Genomic DNA, 13885 nt, shown 5'->3' on the forward strand with positions numbered 1-13885 from the left:
CAGAAAACCCAATAAAAGTCTACAAATAGCAAAACAGATGAAGAGAAATGAGTCCTAAGCTATACTTTCAAATGGGAGAAGTAGGAAAAGTGATTTTATGGGGGGGGGGGGCGGTGACAGTGATGGACAATGGAACCTAGGGTCTTGTTATGCTATGCAACCACTCTACGACTAAACTACACACCTAGCCCAAAACAGTGATACTGCAAAATAGAAATAAAGGAAATTAAAATGTGTATTTTTAAAAAAACTTCCTACTTTCTATTACAAAAAAAAAAAAAAAAAGTCACCAAGCCACTACTCTGAAAACATAAATCCTCCTACAACCCAAATTAATTTCTTTTGGAAAATAATACAAACAACAGACAACTCATTCATAGGTACATTAAAAATTTTTAGGTAAAAATGAAGACTAATTTGCTGAATTCTTTCTCCTAAGATACACAAAAAACTTTAAAATGTCACACAAACACAAGTATTTGGCAAATACTATTTTTTTAAGATGGAAATAATCTGGAATTCTGTATTAAAATTATGGCAGGACATCAGGCTTACCACACGCCTTAAACTACTTATCTTGTCCATAGACCACGCTAGAAGGCCAGATTGGTAACTAGCCCAATCATCATCAGAAAGGAGGCTTCCTCTGGCAGCTAATGGGAGCAGATGTAGAGACCCATACCCAAATGTTAGGTGGAGCTCAGGAACTCAGCAGAAGAGGGGGAGGAAGGATTACAGGGTCTAGGACACCAAGAGAACACAGTCCACAGAATCAACTAGGCAGGGCTCATAGGGGGTCACAAAGACTCAAGCAGCAACCACAGAGCCTCCACGGGTCTGCACTAGGTCCTCTGCATACATGCTGTGCTTGTTTACTTGGTGTTTGTGTGGGGCTCCTGGGAGTGGGGGTATGTGATGTTTTTTGCCTGGTCTTGGAACCCTTTTCCTCCTCCTGGGCTGTCTCTTATTATGCCATGTTCGGTTGGTATCTCTGGATAGCATGCTCTTTTCTGAGGAGCAGTGGACCCCAGGGGAGGAGGGTGAGACGACTGAGTGGAGTGGAGAGAGGGAAGGCTGCAGTCAGGATATATTGTATAAGAGAATAAATTTTAGAAAAAGAAAAACCATTTACCTTGTTTTAATACATGTATTAGCTGTACTCTAGAAAATCATGATTTCTCGGATGACAGTCCTAACTTACTTTGCAACCTTAATTTAGTTATGCACTATTATTCTCTCACTTTAAACCTGAATCACCTTGACTCTCAAAGGCATCCTACTGTCCTATGTAGTACTGAAAGCCTGTATCCCAGCACTTGAGAGGCAAGAGAACCAGGAATCTGAGACCAGCCTTGAGAGAGAAAAAAGTATCACATTTATTTTCTCTTCTAGGCGGGTTTCCATCACATACTTTACAGATAAGAACCTCATGCCGGAGCTGTCCTCAGTGGAACTTTTAGTGCGCTGGTGACACTAAAAGTTTCTAAGACAAAAATGAGTATTTCAGATTCCAGTTCTTACATAAATTTCTCATCAATTGTTCCTAAGCCCTTCAGCTCTTATCAGAGTTACCTGCACAGTCTCAGATTTACTTCTTTGTTCTACTCTCCTCTACCTTCATTCATTCTAGGTATCATCTTTGATGACTGCCCCCACATTTTATTTGACTCTCACTGAACCTGAGACAAGGTCTTAAATACAGTTGTCCCAAGGCATCTGCCAAGGATTGATTCCAGAGTAACTAACTGGCTCCAGGAACTGAAATGAATACACAAATTCCAGGAAGTACCTTATATAAAAGATCTATCTTACCATCCTTTAAACCATCTCCAAATAGCTTCTAATTATCTAATACAATGTAAGTGTTCTATGGTTGCTACAAGACATCATTTAAAGAATAAGGGCAAGAACCAGGCACAGTGACACACACCATTAATCCCAGCCCTCAAGAGGCAGAGGCAGGCAGATCCCTGTGAGTCTGAGGCCAGCCTGATCTAAAGAGTGAGTTCCAGGACAGCCAGAGCAGTTACATGGAGAAACTCTATCTTGAAAAAAAAGCATTAAATAATAATAATAACAATAATAATAATAATAGGCAAGAAAACAATCTGTACATGTTCAATACAGAGATTTTTCTAATTTTCTGTCCATGGTTTGTTGAGTCTGCAAATGTGGAAGGCAAGCTCTACATGAAAGAACAAAGGAAGCAAGGTTCATTATTAGAATGAATAAGATATATGCATAACCTGTCTGTTTCCTCTGGGCTCATCACAGATCTCATTGCCCACTTAACCTCTCTAAGAAACCTGTGCTGTAGCACATGCTATTGCTTCTGCCTGAAATGCCCTAGATACCACATGGTCTCTAGACTTTACTCAAATGCCAAGCTGGGTATCTAATTCCAAAAGGACAATTATCCCTCCCAAATACAGGAATTTACTATCTCTTGTTCTAAGATGATCTCATCCTTGAAAATTTGGTATACAGCTCTATTGACTAACCTCACCTTAATCTAAACATACATATTACAGTAAGCACTCCGAGTATTTATATTTTAAATATTTTTATATGTCCATCTAGCAGTTAGTTCATAATCAATGTTCATGTGAATTCAAGGGGGAAAGCTGTAATAGTTTTTAAAAAAATAGAAGCTGTAGTCTATCTTATCAAGAATATGAAAAACTTAGTACCTAAGCTTCAAGTGGTGAAGGCAAAAATCTAGTGAAACCAGACGAAAGAACCTTGGAACTCAGATAGAATGCTGCTTCTATGATAGTTAGGGATAAAAAGGAAAAAGTCAAACCAAGCAAACATCAACAGCCATAATAGCAAAACTGAGTTGAATCCCTGCCATTTTTTTTTTCCTTTTCACATTCACTACTTTTCAGGCACTTTGCATGCACTGAAAAGGTAACCCGAAAGCCAAGTGTGGTGGTGCAGGCCTCTAATACCATGGAGAGGCAGCCTGGGCTACATAGCAAATTCCAGGCCAGCCAAGAAATTTTGGCTCTACATAGGAGACTTTGTCTCAAAAATAAAGGCAGGCAGGCAGGCAGACAGACAGTTTTTTTAGATCTTAAAAAGATTAGCTTTTGATACAATTAGCCCTTGATACTCAACACTATTATTCTAGAAATACAAAAAAAGGAAAAATCTAGAAAATGAGGAACAGCTACTGTGCAGTATCTGTATTATCTTAATTCTCATAGCAACCCATGAGATAAAACCTGTCCTTTCTTTACAGTAGGGAACCACACACAAGAGTTTAAAATAAAACATTTTGTCCAGTATTGCACACTTCCAGTAAAGTTAAAGAATTTCTGAACCATAGCTTACTGCTATTAATTATTTATTAATTTATTATTAATTTATTATCACTAATTCTAGTACTTTCAAAACTGTTAGAGTATGCTAGCTTTTCTACCCGCTATGCTGATGTCCATATATATCCCCTCATTAAGACCTAAATGAACTCTCTAATCCCCGTATCCTGACCCTTTTCATCCAATCTCCCTATTTTTATACCTGCTTCCTAAGTATGTCACATGTAACATCTCTCCACCTCAACTCCATCAATTCCCACCATATACAGGAAGATGTTCTAACACTCAGAAAGGCAGCCAAGGCTGTTCCTAACTTCTACTCCTATCTCATCCTTGCAATCTATGTTGCATAGTCCAAGTTGTGCATGACTGTGGACAAGCTGCTGCTTTCTCTGAAATCCTCTATTCGGCCTGACAATCCTTATTCATCTCCTAACTGCAGCTCAAAGATCACTGAAGTAACTCCTTCAAAGTTCTCAGGCAAAATTAGATTCTTCCTAAGGACACACAAAATGCTTTATATATTTCTAATTACCACAGAACCTCATGTTTATTTTTCATTTGTCTTTCTCTCTGCACCACTGCAAACCCACTTTGAATTGAATAATACTATTCTCAAATACTGTATTCAAGTATAAGCAGTTCTATATAACCTAACACTTGTTTTGAAAAATGTGAATTTGCTCTAACATGACTTAGTCCTGAACAATCTGAGTACACTGCAAATTCGTCACTTGTTCATGTGCTATTTTACCTGTGGGGTAGAAAAACACCAGATGAAGACAGAAAACTGCCCCAGGTAAAACTGAGCTGTACAAAAATATACAAGATAAACACACAGGAACATTAACCAGCAAGTCAGCTCTCCCTGTGCTGTGGATCACACCCATTCAATTCTGGTGTCACAGCTTTCCAGGCTTTAGGTAACTCTCCTAGCAATTCAGAGTAACTTAAAAAGAGTAACCCTATGGATGTCCAGCCACTCAAAAGAAAACAGGTGGTTTTTGAATACCACAATTATTGTAATATTTATCTACTTCTTACCATTTAACATGAAAAAAATGTCACCATTATAGTTGGACTTTCCTCTGGGCTGCCAGCTCACAAATAACAACATGGAGACATTGTTAATTATGAAAGCTTGACCTTAGTTTAAGCTTTTTCCCAACTGGCTCTTATGACTTAAATTAACCTGTTTTTCTTAATCTATGTTCTGCCATGTGGCTTGGTTACCTCTCCTCTGTGCTGCATGTCCAACTTCTTCAGTGTCTTCCTTGCATCTCTTGTGTGCCTAGATTTGAGTTCCTCTCTCTGCCTAGAAGTCCTGCCTAGTCTCTAATGCCGAGCTATTGACCACTTAGCTCTTTATTAAACCAATCACTGTGACACATCTTCACACAGTGTAAAAAAACATTCTGCAACAGTTACCCATTTCTGAATAAATAAAAAGGATAGGTTTTAACTCTAACACAGTAAAACTATATACAATAAGAACAATTATCAGGTAAGAATTACATTCACAATGTCCAGTCCATTTGTATTTCTCAAATTCAACTACTCCACTGTCTATCCTCTCTTGATGAGTCCAAAATTTTGTACCTACCTTTACTTTCTATTATTACTAAGGAAAACTGTAACTATAACAATCTAGTCTTCAACCCCAAAGATCCAAGAAGGATATAACATTACCTAAGTAAACAGGAGCAAGCAACTTCCAAAACAAAGACATCTGGCTGCCTGGACAATGTCCCCAGGGGTCCTCTGCCATGTTGGGGCACCCATCTTTGACCTACAGGCCTAAACCATCTGACAGACTCTTTTATGAAGCAGGAATTTTGAAGGACTCTCAGACCTTGTCTTGGCAAAGTTTGGCAGTTGTCTTCATGACCTGTTTGTCCAGTTTGGACAGCATACCGTCAGTAGTCAAGGCAAGGGCAGTTTCTTTACCCAGTGGCTAACTTTGCCACAAATAAAAGCAAACTCCATATGGAGGTTTTTCAATGCCCATCATCCTTTTTTGAAGTAGAATTGGTGCTGTCAGGAGCAGATGTATCTCACTATCATGAAATGCCTTATGTTATTAAAACATCTTAAATGCCATATTTTATGTCTTTAAAGTGTTTGAAAACCATCTATCTAAAAATATGTTTGAACTGAAAACATACCTAACATGACTGTAAGTTTGATTGTTATAGATAACGAACTACTAACCTGTATTTCTTAGTTATCTTAAATAGTTTGTAATAAAGCATTTAAGGACTAGAAATACACATTTTTAAATGAGCTGTATAGGAACAATACCTCAAACAAGAGTATAATCATATATACAGTATAACAAAAATAACCTTAAAATTGTAACAATATACAAAAATTCATACCAATGTATTTAAGATTAATAGTTGCTGTTTAGTTTAAACGTAGACTCAATAATCTATTCCTTTATTCTATCATTCCTATACCATTCTTAACAAGTTCCTGTTCTTTTCAATGTTTTGGGTGTTGTACTGGGATTCCACTTCCTCCCAAGTCCTGTGATTTCCATACAAAAACCTGTAATATCAGCTTTATTAAGAGTTCTATAACCAGGTGGTGGTGGCGGCACATGCCTTAAATCCCAGCTCTCAGGAGGCAGAGGCAAGTGGATCTCTGTGAGTTCAAGGCCAACCTGGTCTACAGAGCAAGTGCTAGGACAGCCAAGAATACACAGAAAAACCCATCTCAAAAACCCTAAAGGAAAAATTAAAAAGTAATAAAAATAAAGAGCTCTGTGGCTTCACAGTCTCAATATTCTACTTCCAGAAATTTTAAGAAAAAATTCTTGTCTTTCTCCCAAATTTTCACAAAATACTTACTATATCCTAACAAACCATCATAATATTTCTAGACAGCCTAACTGCTTTGATTTCTAGTTGAGCACAGGGTTAAGTGTTCCATTTAAGTTCTCCAGCCTGCCTAAACCTCTAAGAAGCAAATGAAGTTTCCTGTGTACCATTTTAGGGCTTTCACTGTTTTGACTGCTTTTAACATCTTCCAAAACACTGACATTCTGATTTTAGATGGCCCTTTATTATAGAGCAATTGGGCAGTCTGCAAGCCCATTACAAAAGGAGCCACAACACAGATACCAGATTCAGCCGGCAGCAGTGGCGCACGCCTCTAATCCCAGCACTTGGGAGGCAGAGCCAGGCATAACTTTGTGAGTTCAAGGCCAGCCTGGTCTACAGATCCAGGACAGGCACCAACACTGTTATACAGAGAAACCATCTCAAAAAACCAACAACAACAAAGAAAAAAAATGCCATATCCAAGTCAAAAAACAGTCACTCAGTATTAGTCCAAGTATAATTTGAATTTTACTTGCAATCTCTATTCCCCACACTGAGATGCCAAGTTACCTTTAAATCATTTTGTTCCTTGCTTAAAAAAATTAGACCTTCCTTTGCTACAGGCTCTTTTAGCTTAGCAAGCAGTCCTTCAAGATCTAGGCTAGACACACCTTTGTCAAGTTGTTCTCAAGTCACTCCCACTGTTCCAGTAACATCTTACCATTGGCTTTACCCCCAAACCTGATACCTCAGTACACTCACTGTTCCCTTTGTTTAGAATGATCCCCTTCTCCAACTTGGCAAGCTTCTAGTCAGTGTTACTTTTTTTAAACTGGCACCACACCCTCCATAAATTTAATCATTCTTCTGTTCCTTGAAGCACTTTGTACACCCATTACTCCTATGCAGGACAGGAAGGCAGAAAATGAATATGGTCACCTCTAAATTCTCATCATCTACCTCAGCACCATCATATGCTATTCCTCAATGTGCAACCTATCAGAAAAATATAAATGGACAAAAGAAAAGTAAAACCCAAAAGATAAAATTAGGCAGCCTGAATCAGCCTCCATTTTAGACTCAAATAACCATTCTTTTCTTCTCTAATTACTTATTCAAATACCAAACTCTATTGCATTCCTCTGTACTCCAATGCACATATACTATGCATATACAGTTAGATTATACTTGGGTTTAGTCAGCACTTAACTTACAAGTGGTGTTTATTAATCACATTTCATTGTAACATGCCTACCTCCATAGCCTGGTAACAGGTACAACTAAGGAAAAATGTACACCAACAAAAGATTTTGTAGAAGCTTAAAAGGTTTCAAAAAATTAAAACCAGAACTTCCTCCTCCACAATAAAAGTATTTATATAGTACTGCATACTTATAATCTAAATCTTAAGTATACATGTTTGGTGAATATATGTGGACATTCTCAAAATAACAAAACATTTAAGCCAGAGCTTCCTAACCAGTGGTTCTTGCACATAGGAGAGGGTTGTAAATGTATTGAAGATATTGCTCTCTCACCACACAAGGACCAAAGAATACAACTATAGGCTACCTCAATCATTTATTCCAGTGTCTTACATATATTACCTTTCTGAGCTGCACTACATGAAAAACTTAGTCATAGTGCTTCACACCTTTAATCTCTAGATAGGGTTTCCCAGTATGGTTTCAGTCTACAGACCAGGCTGGCCTCAAACTCAGAGATCCATCTGGCTCTGCCACGCGCCACCTTTAATCTTAGCACTCCAGAGGGAGAGACAGGAGGATCTCTGAGTTCCAGGCTAGCAGGGACTATATACTGAGACCCTGTCCCTCCCCCTCCTTTTTTAAGGTTAATAGGGGTACAGTTGGATGTCTAAACATTAACCAAAATACTATTTAAAACTGCATGTGTAGTATTTATTTGTAGTCAGGCCCAAGTTCTATACACCAACTTCTGTCTGTTCAATTAAAAAACAACAACAACAACAACAACAAAAAAAAAAAAAAAACCTGAAATTTCCCAGCCACCAGACACATCTGAAGTTACATAGGATTGACTTCCAAGGAGTCATCTCAAGTCACACAAGAAAACTCTTTTTAATCACACACTTTTTGTCCAGGTTAGCAAGCACCACACGCACCTACTGAGAAATGGTCACATTGATCTATCTTAAATAATATCTACTGTTGAAACACCTCCCTCCTTCTCCAAAAAAACAAATACTTAGTGACTATAACACACTTAATATGTCTTCACAAATACACAAAGCCTGTTATTTGCCCTCTTAACTGTATTATCTTGGTCGAGTCATCTTATTCTTTCTAGGGTTCAGTTTTCTTGTGGGCAGTGTAAGAGAATTAGACTAGACCACTAGCTCCATGCAATTTTTAACTCTAAAATTTATTCTAGAAAGCATCGCATTCAAAAGACTAGCAGCAATTAATTACAAAAAGCAAAATATGTCTTCAGGATCTTTTGACCAGCCTACAGAACTGCTGTGGAATGGTGGAGAATTCCACCAAAAAGTTAAAACACAGGTAAGGCAAGAATTTAGCCCTAGCAATAATCGGGCAGTCTACCTGCAAAACCGGTTTGCCTGTACTCAAATTCAAGCAGATTATTTAAACGCACAGTTAACAGGACGACGTTCACAATGTTGCATTTGCAGTCAACAGCTAAAAGCAAAGATTACAGCTGCTTCTGAACGGACTCTGAAGACCATGTCAAAGTAGAAAGGGTCAAAGAAGGGAGGAAAATGTTATCAATAAATAAGTAAATAACCACTGGCGTTGAAACACGAAAAGGCTAGGTTCGCTTCGGTTAAACCAGGGAAAATGTCTTCGAGGTATTGGTACTCCACTCAAACCCTGAGTCCAATAATCTCTACATCTGATAATGACTTCTTTGGCCACGTAATCCGCCCCGCCCTCACAGTAAACATTTGCGTTAAACTGACTTTAAGATACTTTCGGGAGGAAAAAGGTGGGAGCGCTGTTTGCCCACGGAGTGCCCAGCTCCACGCCGCACAAAGCGCCACCCCACACAGCCACTTCACCAAAGTTGCCACCGGTCTCAGCCCCGAGTCCCGGGACACCAGGTGCGCGTGACCAGAACCAGGGGGTGGCGGGGTGGGGGGGGGTCCCCAGAAGCCGGGGCTCACGCCAGCGCCGCTCTGGACGCCGCCGCACTGCCGTCAATCAACACCTCCCCCCCCCGCCGCCGCCGCCACCCTGGCCGAGCCCCGGGACACCGCGCGGGGGCGCGGCCCGGGGACCGACGACCGGATCGTGACTGCTGTGTGTCAAGGAAGGGGGCCGACAGACGTCACTCGGAGAACTCCGAAGTTGCGTGTGAGTGCGCGCTCGGGGTCCCCGGGGCACGACCCCCGGGGGATGGGAGAGCGCAGGCAACGGAGCCTCGGCGGGACTTGGCGGAGCCCGTCGCGCTCACCTCTCGAGCTGCGCCGCCTTCCTCCGCCGCTGCCGCCGCCTCCTCCCGGTGAGTGCAGCGGGGTCTGCCCTGTGGAACCACCATACCAGTCCCGCCCGCTGCTGCAGCGCCGCCGCCGCCGCCGCCGCCGCTCCTCAGCCGCCTCTGCCGCCGCTCTTTGTTTCCCCCTCCTCAGGCGCCGCTCCTCAGCCGCCCGCCTCGGCCGCCCGGACCCCACGAGCCGCCGCTACGCTCTGCCGCCCTCTCGGCCCCCGGCCTCGCCCTCCTCGCCGCGCTCGCCGCCGCCTTCGCCTCCGCGCCGTCGACGCCGCCGCCACCGACGCCGACGCCTCCTCTTCCGCGCCCCCCTCGTTTTCATTGAAAGCAAACAAGCATCATGGCGGCGGCCGCCGTCCCCCTCCCACCCCAGCCAGCGAGCGCCCCGCTCACCGCCGCCTCGCCAACATCCTGCCTTCCCATTGGCTGACACCGCTGGGCGCGACCATTCTGCGTCAGGCGGGGGGGGTGGGTCTTCGCAGGCCGCCGCTGAAGCCCGGGCTCCCGACCCCCGCGTCGCGGAGCAGTGAGCCGGCCCGGCGCGCTCCTGCCCGCCCTCCCTGCCTCTCTTCCCGCTCTCTCTGCGCCTAGCCTGCTCCACGCCTCCGATCTCCTCCTCTTCCTAACGCCGCCGTTCCTCCGCGTCTCAGCTGCTCTCTTTCTCCGTTCACTTTTACCTCCACTTTTCCCTTGATTTTTCCCCCCTCCTCTCCATTCACTTTTCTCTCCCTTGGCCTGTCAATCTCTTGGAAGCACAGATAAGCTCTCAGACTTTTAACCTCGCCGGTATCTTGAAAGACAAAACGTTCAATCTTCAGTACTCGAAGAATTGCTCCTACCCTAACTATGCAGACAAAAAAATTAATCAGTAGACAGTCTTTGATGAGGTCCTAGTTTAAGTAAAGAACCATAGCCGCATTCAAAGGCTAATACAGTCTGTCTATTCTGGGCAAACTGTGGTTGCAGGTAAGCCGGGAAAGAAATGGGCTGATTAATGATGTTTACGTCAGGGAATAATAGTTGACTGGTATTTTGAGCTCAAGGATTAATCAGACTCCACCTTGTCTCGAGTCAGCGTCGTAGGGTGTGGGCAAAAGTAATAACATCCGACAAACTACTCTGTCGATACAGGGTATGGTGTGAAGGTATGTCCCTACCTCGTGGCAAATCAACCCAAAAGATGTGAATGTGAAATGGTTTCCAGGAACTAACAAGGAAGAAATAAATGCATGTCCCTCTCAGAAGTGTGTCTGGAGCTCCAGGATGTGGGAAATGGGTGGCTGTTGCCTGAGGCAGAGAGAGAGAGCTGGGAGAGCAAAGCACTTGAGGGACAAAAGCCCTTCCAAGAACCAGATGTTCTGTTCAAGACTGTTTGTGTTTGCTTGGCTCCAGCAGTGCCTGGAGATGATCATGACCTGCCATTTGCCAGGATAGCAGTGCCGGTCTCTAGTGCCAGGGACTCTAAACAAAGTGAAGGCAATGCAAGAGCCCATAGTACTTGAGGAATGAGTAAAGACAAGTGCAGACTAGCTACCTGAAGATATTCCTCCAAACCCTCCTGACTTACTCAGATTGTTCAGTGCCTATTTTATACAAAAGGGGGGGGGGCACTCCTCCTGCTGGGCCATTCCCATTCCAGTGCTGTACCCTGGCAACCTGTGCTCCAGCCTGGAGAAGGAGGTTCCTTTTTGTAATTCATTTGCCCCAGGGGAACTGCCTGTTTGAGAGTGACTGTTCCCCTCCAGAGGAGAAGCCTAGTTGTGTAACAAAAACCTTAGCTTCATTAAGCAATAATTCTATTATAGTTCATGAGAAGGATGCTTTGCTGGACAGTTCTACTGGTCTCACTTGTGGTCTTTCATGCCAGTGCCTCATAAAGGTGGATGGATGTTGAATATCTGGTACCCCTGTGTCCCCTAATAAAGCTCCTCCTGTTGGGAGTACTTCTTATGTCTTTGTGGATGATCTCTTCCAGCTGAGGTCATCCTGAGTCACTAACAGGGCAACTCAGGGCTCTAAGAGGAAGGAAGGAGAAGCACTCAGGTCTTCTAGAGTATGTCTCTTCCTCGGTATTCCATCCACCAAGCAATCATGAGCCCAGTGTGAATTTAAAAGAAGACATGAGCAAAAGAACAGCTGTGTGCACACAGAGTGGTGGACTTCTTCAGGGCCATTGAGGTAGACTAGCCTGCAAATACTGAGGTCCCCAGAAATGCATGATATTGTTCAAACTGATTACAATGACAAAAAATGCAGTGAAGACTGCCCAATGAAGCCAAGCCTTACAATCTGAATGCTAAGGAACCAGACTACTTAAAAATGGAAGATCCATGGTTCTTCTAGTGGGTTAAGTACAGGGAAAGCCAAGCCATACTAGACACTGGTGATCCTGAAATACGGACCCTGGTTAGCTGTATTCAACTCTGAAAGTCTGATATGTCCTCTGTAAAGCTGGAGCCTTGGTATCCAAAGACAATCACTGACAACCTGAGTTCTTTTTTCTTGTGTAATACTAAGGATATTTTATATCCTTGTCCTCCACCTCCATTTCTCTGGGCTCGGGGCCACAGTTTCTTCAGTTAGAATCTGGTATTATAAAGTTATAGGTTTCAGCCTACAGAATGGGAAAAGATCTTCAACAACCCCACATCTGACAGAGGACTGATCTCCACAGTTTATAAAGAACTCAAGAAACTAGACATCAAAATACTGAACAATCCAATTTAAAAATGTGCTAAAGAGCTAAACAGAGAACTCACAAAAGAAGAAATCACAAATGACTGAAAGGCACTTTAAAAAAAATGTGCAACATCCTTAATCATCAAAGAAATGCAAATCAAACCGACTCTGAGATACCACCTTACACCTGTCAGAATGGCTATGATCAAAAACACTAACGACAGTCTATGTTGGAGAGGATGCGGAGCAAAGGGAACACTCCTCCACTGTTGGTGGGAGTGCAAACTTGTACAACCACTGTGGAAATCAGTATGGAGGTTTCTCAGAAAATTGGGAATCGATCTACCTCAAGACCCAGGCATACCACTCTTGGGCATATACCCAAGGAATGCTCAATCATACCACAAAGATACATGCTCAACTATGTTCATAGCAGCATTATTAATAATAGCCAGAACCTTGGAAACAACCTAGATGCCCGTCAACTGAAGAATGGATTAAGAAAATGTGGTACATATACACAATGGAGTACTACTCAGCAGAGAAAAACAATGACAGCATGAAATTTGCAGGCAAATGGATGGAACTAGAAAAAAAAAAATCATCGTGAGTGAGGTAACCCAAACACAGAAGGACAAACATGGTATATACTCACTCATAAGTAGATTCTAGATATAAAGCAAAGAACAATCAGACTACAACCCACAGAACTATGGAGGCTATATATATAGCATGGGGAAACCTAGCATGACTTTGGCTTATAAGTTTTGGTTTTACTCAATTACTGAGCAAGCCTCAATGAAACATTTCACTATTAAGATAAGAATTTATACTGTATCAAGCTGATAATAGAATAATTAATTAATTAAAATAGGAAAGAAAGGAAGAAAAGAGAAGGAAAGAAAAAGAAAAAAATTACAGGTCTCTACAGATCTTCCTCATATTAATTATTGTCTAGTGTATTAGACTTCATTTGATTCAAAATCAAGTTCAAACAGCTTTAAGGAAAAAAAAAGAAAGGCAGACAGAAAGAAAAGGAAGTAGATGGTGTGGTAGTTTGAATGTAATTGGCCCTCATAAGCTCATAGGAAATGGCACTATTAGGAAGCATGGCTTTGTTGGAATAGGTGTAGTCTTGTTAGAGGAAGTATGTCACTGTGGAAATAGGCTTTGAGATCTCATATATGCTCAAGATATCTCTCAGTATCTCAGACTACTTCTTTTCGCCTGTGCAAGTTGTAGAACTCTCAGCTGCTTCTCCAGCACCATGTCTGCCTGCATGCTGCCATATCCCACCATGATGATAATAGACTGAACCTCTGAACTGTAAGACAACCTTTTAAATGTTTTCCTTATTGGGGTTATCGTGGCCATGGTGTCTCTTCACAGCAATAGAAATCCTAAGATAGTTGGCTCAAATAGCTTTAAAGGCCAGGAAAAATACACTGTTCAGGTGTGGCTTGTGCTACAATCTTGCCCTCACTCTCTCACATGTGCAGCTCAGGGTCTTGTGTCTTATGTCATTAGCTGGCGCTGGTGACTATGTACCCATTGGCATGGTCACAATCT

At 42.2% G+C, this 13885-nt stretch overlaps 1 protein-coding gene across 2 annotated transcripts in view; it reads right to left on the bottom strand.

Annotated features, from left to right (window-relative positions):
* The window catches only part of Cnot6 (CCR4-NOT transcription complex subunit 6), a 38542-nt gene extending 28674 nt beyond the window's left edge, over positions 1–9868 (bottom strand). For both annotated transcript variants that reach the window (XM_036196410.1, XM_036196409.1), the window contains exon 1: positions 9602–9868. The gene's annotated coding sequence lies outside the window, so the exon portion shown is untranslated. The remainder of the gene's footprint in view (positions 1–9601) is intronic.
* Between the last annotated feature and the right edge of the window lie 4017 nt (positions 9869–13885).

This window comes from Onychomys torridus, chromosome 8 (genome assembly GCF_903995425.1).
Source record: "Onychomys torridus chromosome 8, mOncTor1.1, whole genome shotgun sequence".
Taxonomy (NCBI): Eukaryota; Metazoa; Chordata; class Mammalia; order Rodentia; family Cricetidae; genus Onychomys; species Onychomys torridus.